Source organism: Delphinus delphis, chromosome 3 (assembly GCF_949987515.2).
Source record: "Delphinus delphis chromosome 3, mDelDel1.2, whole genome shotgun sequence".
Lineage (NCBI taxonomy): Eukaryota > Metazoa > Chordata > Mammalia > Artiodactyla > Delphinidae > Delphinus > Delphinus delphis.
In genome coordinates, this window is record NC_082685.1 from 15,960,637 (window position 1) to 15,971,733 (window position 11,097).

An 11,097-nucleotide genomic window follows, 5' to 3' on the forward strand; every position below is an offset into this window, starting at 1 on the left:
TTTGGGAATAATGATGTTCTAGGAATGTCTACTTAAAAATAGTCTTGTCACCAAATCAAACTTGGGTCCCTCACCCATGCGCAGTAAAGTCAATCTACTGACTCTGGGTTGTGGTGAAGAAAAGTGCAGCATTTATTGCAGGGCGCCAAGCAAATGTCCCAGGTAGGTAGTGGTCAAAAGACCCAAACACCCTGATGGCATTCAGGGAATAGTTGTGGGGTTTTTTTTTTTTTTTTTTTTTTTTTTGTGGTATGCAGGCCTCTCATTGTTGTGGCCTCTCCTGTTGCGGAGCACAGGCTCCAGACGCTCAGGCTCAGCGGCCATGGCTCACGGGCCCAGCCGCTCTGTGGCATGTGGGATCTTCCCGGACCGGGGCACGAACCCGTGTCCCTGCATCGGCAGGCAGACTCTCAACCACTGCACCACCAGGGAAGCCCCCCAGGGAGTGGTTTTTAAAGCCAGGGTGAGGGAAGGGCGTCTGAGGTACATGATCAGCTCATGGACATTCTACTGATTGGTGGGTGGTGAGGTAATTTGGAGTCAACATCATCAACCTTTTGGTTCCAACCAGTCTGGGGTCTACATACTTGTGAGCATCATACACTTAACTGAAAAACAATAGAGGTCATTACTGATAGTCCCTCATTATGAGCCCATCTGATGGTTCTTCTGGTCTCCTTTTGAATTTATGTTATCCTACAAGCCTCTGCAACATAAACGTGAGCAGGACATAAGGTCAGAAGAAGTGAAGGGTGAAACAGAGCCCAGGGAAAACTTGTAACTAGGGTACTGTGAGAGGAGAGTGTCCTTGGCAGGAAAGTAGCCTGGGAATCTTATATATTAGGACCCTGGAAGTTATTCATCTGCCATCACCCATGGCTTCTGGTGATCAAGGCAGGGAGGAAGCCTGTGTTGGAGAGATTCAGGATGACTTGCAGATTCCTAACAGGAGCTCTCCAGTTTCAATATGTTCACCAAACCGAGAGTGCTCTGAACCGTATAATTTTGGGATTTTTATGGAGGCATTATCATGTAGGCATAATCAATTATTAACTCTGTTTGCAGCCCCTCTCCCCTGTCTAGAGGATGGGGGGTGGTGCTGAAAATTCCAAGCTTCTAATAGTGGCTTGGTCTTCCCGGTGACCAGCCCCCACCCAGGAGCCATCCAGGAGCCCACCCAGATTGCCTCAAAGTATTTAGGAGTTTGTGTCCAGGAAGGGGTCAAAGAATATATTAGAACAAGAGTTGGTCCTAGTGTTCTTATCACTTAGGAAATTACAAGGATTTCAGAAGTTCTGTGCCAGGAACTGGGTGCAGAGAACAATATATATTTTTTATTATCTCACAACCCTGGGACCCATCTGAAAACTAGCTCCAATACTGAGACTCTGTGTGGCCCCTCAGAGCCTGGTGTTCTCTCTGGGAAGGGAGTAATCACAATACAGTCTCGAAAATGTCTTGATATAATTTGATAAGAAAGCACGTATAAGTTATTTCATTAATGTATAGTGCACTATATGATATAAGGTCTTCTTCATATCAGTCCTTAAGAGGTAATCCACGCCTCTCACAGCCCTTGTCTCCTCCTGTCCTGATGACTCCCAGCACTTGGGGGACCCAGGTCAGTTGGTGATTATGGGGGAAGGAGAACTGACCCTGCCCGAAACCTCTTCTTCTGGGTCCTGGGCCACAGGAACCAAGCCAGCCATAGCTGGTCTCCTGTGTGATCCTCCTTCCCTTCCTCTTCCCCTTGGTCCCATGGACCCCATGCTCTCCACATTCCCAACCTCCCAGGTAGTCAGATCACAGACTTTTTCAGGGAGTTCTCATTGCTCCAAAAAGGACACTGATCCCCCAATGGTGCAAAGGCCACATGCAACTTAGTGCCTGGGCGGGGACCAGAGCTGAGGTTCCTGACTCCTGGTCACATTCCTGACCCTTTGGTTCCCTCCACAGGGCCTCCTCCCTCAACACCCACTAGCCCCATGTGTGTAGGACTAACATTTCAGAAGATCCCGTGTTAACCCTGAGGAGTTTCCGGGGGCGGGGGTGGGGGGTGGGGTGGGGTGGGTGGGGCAGGGAAGCTGTGAGTAAGAGATAAAGGAGGAATCTGGGAGAGGAAGAGCTGAGGATGTGGGAGATGTGAGAACAGAGAAGCAGTTTATGACCCAAACCCACCCTTGCCTTGGAAGGGGGCTGGGGTAACAGAGGGGTGGTCAGCAGGAACGTCTCCTCTGAGAATGCTGAAGGAAAGCCCAGGTGCCCAGGCTCTTGGTTTCATGTTCAGTTTCATGACAGTTGACAATCCCACTGGCCACTTCACAGAGAAATCCTCCCGACTCATAGCAAGGGTTTGGATGCAGTCACCACTGGGCTTCACAGCCCCAGATAATCCTCTCCCTCCTTAACTTTTAAGCTTATTTTTTTTCTTTCTTTTAAAACTGTTACCAAATTAGGACATATGGACCCCCCACTCAGACCATGGACTGGCCAAGGCCCCCTGTCTCAGCGGGGAACGTAATTTTTCTGTTTCAGTACGCATAGCCAAAATGAAACTGAAGCTGAGATTGAAGCAGCTCAAGCTTTATTCAACGGCCAGAGAATAGAGAAGCGGGAACTTGTTTACAACTATCAACTTAGTTTACAACTATCACCTTTAATGGTGGGAGGGATTTGCTTTTAATGAGTAAGGACAATGGGTGGGAGGAGTGAGACTAATGATGGGGAGGTCTATGCATTAGTTTTCTGGAAGAGAGGCAGAGCTTTCCTGGAAATGGGATGTCATCCCTTTTCTGTCCTTTTTGATCCCTGACTTCCCATCACGGCCGCTGGTAGGTGTGTCGTTTAGTACCTAATGCACTAAAATCAGGGTAGAATAAAACTCAGGGTCTGTTAGAGGTCAGATTTGTCACCATCTTGGTTTTAGCTAGTTCTATCTGGTTTTTGTCTTTCTCTTCATACAGCTTCTTTTGTGTGTGTGTGTGTGTGTGTGTGTGTGTGTGTGTGTGTGTCCAGACCTTGTGACTTAAAGATATATGTTAGTTCAAGGGAGGTGATGGTGTGTTTTGAGCAATGTCTGTGGCAACTCTGGTAATGAAATCAATTAACTTTTTTGGGCCCTCCAGTGCAGAGGGCTGAATTGGCCCTGCGTTGTGTTTTTATTTTATTTTTTGTGGCTTAAAATGACACAAATTTATTATCTTATAGTTCTGGAGGTCAGAACTTTGAAACGGGTCTTACGGCGCTAAAATCAAGATGTAAGCAGGGCTGGAGGTTTTGGGGAAGAGTCTGTTTCCTTACCTCTTCCACCCTCTAGAGGGTGTCCTCATTCCTTGGTTTGGGCCCCCAGCCAGCAATTGTATATCACTCCAACCTCTCTTCCTGTCATTACAACTCCTTTAACTCTTCTGCCTGCCTCTTTCACACCTTAAGGACAGTTGTGATTACACTGAGCCCAACCAGACAATGGAGAATCTCTAACTCAATCACATCTGGCAAAGTCCCTTTTGACATGTGGGGAAACATATTCCAAGGTTCTGGGGACTAGATGTAGACATCTACCAGGACCCACTCTTCTGCCTGCAACAAATCTATTTATTTATTATTGGAGTATAATTGCTTTACAATGTTGTGTTAGTTTCTGTGATACAAAGAAATTAATCAACTATATGTATACCTATATCCCCTCCTTCTTGGGTCCCCCCTGCCCCCACATCCCACCTATCTACGTCATCACAGAGCACCGAGCTGGGTTTCCTGTGCTTTATAGCATGTTCCCGCTAGCTATCTATTTGACCCATGGTAGTGTATATATGTCAATTCTAATCTCCCAATTCATCCCACCCTCCCCTTCCCCCACTGTGTCCACATGTCTGTTCTCTATGTCTACATCTCTATTCCTGCCCTACAAATAGGTTCATCTGTACCATTTTTCTAGATTCCACATATATGCATTAATATATTTGTTTTTCTCTTTCTGGCTTACTTCACTCTGTATGACAGACTCTGGGTCCATCCACATCTCTACAAATGATTCAGTTTCATTCCTTTTTATGTGGAGTAATATTCCATTGTATATATGTACCATACCTTCTTTATCCATTCATCTGTTGTTGGGCATTTAGGTTGTTTCCATGTCCTGGCTATTGTAAATAGTGCTGCAATGAACATAGGGGTGCATGTGTCCTTTTGAATTATGGTTTTCTCAGGGTATATGCCCAGTAGTGGGATTGCTGGGTCATATGGTAGTTCTATTTTTAGTTTTTGAAGGAACCTCCATACTGTTCTCCATAGTGGCTGTATCAATTTACCTTCCCACCAACAGTGCAAGAAGGTTGCCTTTTCTCCACACCCTCTCCAGCATTTATTGTTTGTACATTGTTTGATGATGGCCATTCTGACCTGTGTGAAGTGATACCTCAGTGTAGTTTTGATTTGCATTTCTCTAATAATTAGTGATGTTGAGCATCTTTTCACATGCCTCTTGGCCATCTGTATGTCTTCTTTGGTGAAATGTCTATTTAGGTCTTCCACCTATTTTTTAATTGGGCTGTTTGTTTTTTTTGACATTGAGCTACATGAGCTATTTGTATATTTTGGAGATTAATCCTTTGTCCATTGCTTTGTTTGAAAATATTTTCTCCCATTCTGAGGGTTGTCTTTTCATCTTGTTTATGCTTTCCTTTGCTGTGCAAAAGCATTTAAGTTTAATTACATCCCATTTGTTTATTTTTGTTTTTATTTTTATTACTCTAGGAGGTGGGTCCAAAAAGATCTTGCTGTGGTTTATGTCAAAGAGTGTTTTTCCCCTAAGAGTTTTATAGAGTCAGGTCTTACATTTAGGTCTTTTACCCATTTTGAGTTTATTTTTCTGTATGGTGTTAGGGAGTGTTCTAATTTCATTCTTTTACATGTAGCTAACCAGTTTTCCCAGCACCACTTATTGAAGGGGCTGTCTTTTGTTCATTGTATGTTTTTGCCTCCTTTGTCATAAACTAGGTGACCATATGTGCATGGGTTTATCTCTGGGCTTTCTATCCTGTTCCATTGACCTATATTTCTGTTTTTGTGTCAGTACCATATTGTCTTGATTACTGTAGCTTTGTAGTATAGTCTGAAGTCAGGGAGCCTAATTCCTCCAGCTCCATTTTTCTTTCTCAAGATTGCTTTTTCTATTCAGGGTCTTTTATGTTTCTATACACATTGTAAAATTTTTTGTTCTAATTCTGTGAAGAATGACATTGGTAGTTTGATAGGGACTGAATTGAATTTGTAGATTGCCTTGGGTAGTAGACAATTTGACAATATTGATTCTTCCAATCCAAGAACATGGTATATCTCTCCATCAGTTTGTGTCATCTTTGATTTCTTTCCTCAGTGTTTTATAGCTTTCTGAGTACAGGTCTTTTGCCTCCTTAGGTAGGTTTATTCCTAGCTATTTTATTCTTTTTGTTGTGATAGTAAATGGGATTGTTTCCTTAATTTCTCTTTCTGATTTTTTATTGTTAGTGTATAGGAATGCAAGAGATTTCTGTGCATTAATTTTGTAGCCTGCAACCTTACCAAATTCATTAGTTAGTTCTAGTAGTTTTCTGGTGGCATCTTTTGGATTTTCTATGTATAGTATCATGTCATCTGCAAACAGTGACAGTTTTATGTCTTCTTTTCTGATTTGGATTCCTTTTATTTCTATTTCTTCTCTGATTGCTATGTCTAAAACTTCCAAAACTATGTTGAATAATCATGGTGAGAGTGGGTTAACCTTGTCTTGTTCCTGATCTTAGAGGAAATGGTTTCAGTTTTTCACCATTGAGAACAATGTTGGATGTGGGTTTGTCATATATGGCTTTTATTATGTTGAGGTAGTTTCCCTCTATGCCCACTTTCTGGAGAGTTTTAATCATAAATGGGTGTTGAATTTTGTCAAAAGCTTTTTCTGCATTTATTGAGATTATCATATGTTTTTTATCCTTCAGTTTGTTGATGTGGTGTATCACAGTGATTGATTTGAGGATATTGAAGAATCCTTGCATCCCTGGGATAAATTCCACTTCATCATGTTGTATGATCCTTTTAATGTGTTGTTAGATTATGTTTGCTAGTATGTTGTTGAGGATTTTTGCATCTATGTTCATCAGTGATATTGACCTGTAGTTTTCTTTTTTGTGATATCTTTGTGTGGTTTTGGTATCAGGGTGATGGTGGCCTCGTAGATTGAATCTAGGAGTGTTCCTCCCTCTGCAGTTTTTTGGAAGATTTTGAGAAGGATGGGTTTAGCTTTTCTCTAAATATTTGATAGAATTTGCCTGTGAAGCCATCTGGTCCTGGATTTTTGTTTGTTGGAAGATTTTTAATCACAGTTTCAATTTTATTACTTGTGATAGGTCTGTTCATATTTTCTATTTCTTCCTGCTTCAGTCTCAGAAGGTTGTGCTTTTCTAAGAATTTGTCCATTTCTTCCAAGTTGTCCATTTTATTGGCATATAGCTGCTTATAGTAATCTCTTATGATCCTTTGTATTTCTGCCATGTCAGTTGTTACTTCTCCTTTTTCATTTCTAATTCTGTTGATTTGAGTCTTCTCCCTTTTTTTCTTGATGAGCCTGGCTAATGGTTTATCAATTTTCTTTGTCTTCTCAAAGAACCAGCTTTTAGTTTTATTGATCTTTGCTATTGTCTTCTTCATTTCTATTTCATTTATTTCTGTTCTGATCTTTATGATTTCTTTCCTTCTACTGACTTTGGGTTTTCTTTGTTCTTCTTTCTCTAGTTGCTTTAGGTATAAGGCTAGGTTGTTTATTTGAGATTTTTCTTTTTTCTTGAGATGGGATTGAAATGCTTTAAACTCCCTTCTTAGAACTGCTTTTGCTGCATCCCATAGGTTTTGCATCCTTGTGTTTTCATTGTCAATTGTTTCTATGTATTTTTTAAATTTCCTCTTTGATCTCTTGGTTATTTAGTAGTGCACTGTTTAGCCTCTATTTATTTGTGCTTTTTACAGTTTTTTTTTCCTGTAATTGATTTCTAATCTCATAGTGTTGTGGTCAGAAAAGATGCTTGATATGATTTCAATTTTCTTAAATTTACCAAGGCTTGATTTGTGACCCAAGATGTGATCTATCCTGGAGAATGTTCCGTGTGCACTTGAGAGGAAAGTGTATTCTGCCACTTTTGGGTGGAATGTCCTATAAATATCAACTAAATCTATCTGTTTTATTGTGTTAGTTAAAGCTTGTGTTTCAGTATTTATTTACTGTTTGAATGATCTGTCCATTGGTGTAAGTGGGGGTTAAAGTCCCCTATTATTATTGTTTTACTGTTGATTTCCCCTTTTACGGTTGTTAACATTTGCCTTATGTATTGAGGTGCTAAATTTACACAACTAATACTATTCTCTGGAACAGTTTCTTTCTTACTTTTTCCTCACAGCTTTATGTCCACTTTGCCATATGGACACTACATGATAACCCTCAGTGGGTTCTTCCTGCATCCTACTCACATCACATCCCTTACCCAACCTCTGGGTTGCTTCCCAGTCTCTGCTACTGGCTCAGCTGCAATGCACATTTGGGTCATGTTTCCGCCTGTGCCTGTTTGAGAAATTCTGGCACTGATGACTTTGCCTGATGTCTCTCCAGAAAGGCTGCAGCACCCACCCAGGGGTCAGCAGAATGAAGTTCTTGCTTCCCTCCATCTCCCCCCACACTTGGCACTCCTCTGCTTTCTTATCTTTGATAGGCATGGATGGGTGTCCCTCTTTTGTTTTAATTTCCATTTTTTCCTAATGACACTTGATTTTTTTATTTTATTATTTTTTGCGGTACGCAGGCCTCTCACTGTTGTGGCCTCTCTCGTTGCGGAGCACAGGCTCCGGACGCTCAGGCTCAGCAGCCATGGCTCACGGGCCCAGCCGCTCCGCGGCATGTGGGATCTTCCCAGACCGGGGCACGAACCCGTGTCCCTGCATCGGCAGGCAGACTCTCAACCACTGCGCCACCAGGGAAGCCCTGATTCAGTCCTTTTATACACTACAAAATGTTCACTATGATAAGTCTAGGTACCTTCTGTCACCATACAAATTTATTACAACATTATTGACTATAATCTCTATGCTTTACATTACATCCCTGTGCCTTATTTATTTTATAAGTCAAAGTTTGTATCTCTTAATCTCCCTCACGTATATCACTCATCCCCCAAATCCCTCCCTCTGGCAACCACGAGTCTGTTCTATACATCTAGGAGTCTCTTTTTGTTTTTTTTATGTTTGTTCATTTTTCTTATTGATAAATTCCACATATAAGTGAAATCATATGGTATTTCTTTTTCTCAGTCTGACATTTCTCTTACCATAATATCCTCTAGGTCCATCCATGTTGTCATAAATGGCAAGATTTCATTCTTTTTTATGGCTAATATTCCATTGTAAAGATATATACCACATTTTCTTTATCTGTTCATCTATCAGGGGAGACGTAGGTTGCTTCCATATTTTGGCTTTTGTAAATAGTGCTGCAATGAATATAGGGGTGCATATACCTTTCAAATTAGTGTTTTCATTTTCTTTGGAAAAATTCACAGAAGTAAAATTGCTGGTAGTTCTTTTTTTAATATTTTGAGGAACTTCCATACTGTTTTTCATAGTGGCTGCACCAAAGTACATTTCACCCCACAGTGTACAAGATTTCCCTTTTCTCCACATCTTTGCTGTCTTTTGATAACAGCCATTCTGACAGGTGTGAGGTGATATCTCACTGTGGTTTTGATTGGCATTTCCCTGATGATTACTGATACGGAGCATCTTTTGATGTGTCTGTTGGCCATTTGTATATCTTCTTTGGAAAATGTCTATTTAGGTCCTCTGCCCATTTTTAATTGGATTGGCTGCTTTTTTTTTGATGTTGAAGTGTATATTTTGGATTTAAGCTTATACCAGATATCTGGTTTGCAAATATCTTCTCCCATTCAGTAGGCTGCTTTTTTATTTTATTGTTAGTTTCCTTTACTGTGCAAAAGGTTTTTAGTTTGATGTAGTTCCACTTCTTTATTTTTCTTTTGTTTCCCTTGTGTGATAAGACATATCCCCTCAAAATTGCTAAGACCCATGTCAAAGAGCTACTCTCTGTATTTTCTTTAGGAGTTTTATGGTTTCAGGTCATACATTTAAGTCTTCAATCCATTTTGAGTTTATTTCTGTATATAATGTGAGAAAGTAATCTCATTTGATTCTTTTGCATATAGTTGTCCAGATTTCCAAACATCATCTATTGAAAAGACTGTCTTTTCCCCATTGTATATTCTTGCCTCCTTTGTCATAGATTAATTGATGATATATGCACGGGTTCATTTCTGGGCTCTCTACTTTTTTCCATTGATCTATGTATCTGTTGTGCAAATATAATACTCTTTTGATAACCTTAGCTTATAGTATAGTTTGAAATCAAAGAGTGTGACATTTCCAGCTTTGTTCTTCTTTCTCAAGTATATTTTGTCTATTTTGGGTCTTTGTGTTTCATATAAATTTAGAATTATTTGTTCTAGTTCTGTGAAAAATGACATTGGTATTTTGATAGGGATTGCTTTGAATCTGTAGACTGCCCTGAGGAGTATGGTTATTTTAACAATATTTATTCTGCCAATCCATGAGCATGTTATAACTTTCCATTTGCTTGTGTCATCTTCAATTTCTTTCATCAATGTCTTAAAGTTTCCCAAGTATAGATTCTTTTACCTCCTTGGTTTTATTTATTTCTAGGTATTTTATTCTTTTTGATGCAGTTGTAAATGGGATTGTTTCCTTAATTTCTCCTTTGGGTAATTTTTTGTGAGTGTATAGAATAGAACAGATTCATGTATATTAATTTTGTACCCTGCAAATTTACTGAATTCATTTATTAGTTCTAATAGATTTTTGATGGTGTCTTTAGGCTTTTCTACATGCAGTATCATGTCATATGAAAACACTGACAGTTTTACTTCTTCCTTTCCAATTTGGATTCCTTTTATTTCTTTTTGTTGCAACGCTGTGGCTAGGACTTCCAATACTATGTTGAATAAAAGTGACGATTGTGGGTATCTTTGTCTATTTTCTGATCTTAGAGGAAATGCCTTCAGCTTTTCCCCATTGAGTATGATGTTGGCTATAGGTTTGTCATATGAAGCCTTTATTATATTGACATTTGTTCCCTCTGTATTCTCTTTGTTGAGAATTTTTATCATAAATGGATGTTGAATTTTGTCAAAAGCTTATTCTGCATTTATTGAGATCATGTAATTTTTACTCTTCAATTTGATAATGTTTTTCACTTGATTGATTTGCAGATATTGAACCATCCTTGCATTTCTGGAATAAGTCCCAATTGATCATTGTGTGCGATTCTTTTAATGTATTGTAGAATTCAGTTTCGTAGTATTTTGTTGAGTATTTTTGCATCTATGTTCATTAGTTATATTGGCTTGTAATTTTCTTTTTCTGTGCTGTGTTTGTCTGATTTTGGTATCAGGGTGATGCTGGCCTTGTAGTTCAAAAGCATTCCTTCCTGTTCAAAAGCATTCCTGTTCAAAAGCATTCCTTCCTGTTCAAAAGCATTCCTTCCTGTTCAAAAGCATTCCTTCCTGTTCAGTTTTTTTGGAGTAGTTTGAAAAGGATAGGCATTAACTCTTCTTTAAATGTTTGGTAGAGTTCATGCATGAAGCTGGATGGTTGTGGACTTTTGTTTGTTTGGAGTTTTTTGATTACTGATTTAATTGATTACTAGTAATCCATCTTTTCATATTTTCTGTTTCTTCCTTATGCATTTTTGGGAGCTGGTACATTTCTAGGATAGTATCCATTTATTCTAGGTTGTTCATTTTATTGGTATAAAACTGTTCATAGTAATCTCTTATTCTTTGTATTTCTGTGATGTCCCTGTCATATTGTGTGGGCCTATACTTTTCCAGAAGTTGATTAATAACTTCTCCCTGTCATTTGCTGCCTGTGGCACATCTGTCTGGATGGAGTGATTGGGAACAGCTGTCTGCTGACCCCTGGGGCTTCCTGTATTCTGTAATTACTGGTTTTCCACTGATTGTGGGCAGGAGGGAAAGAGAAGAAAAT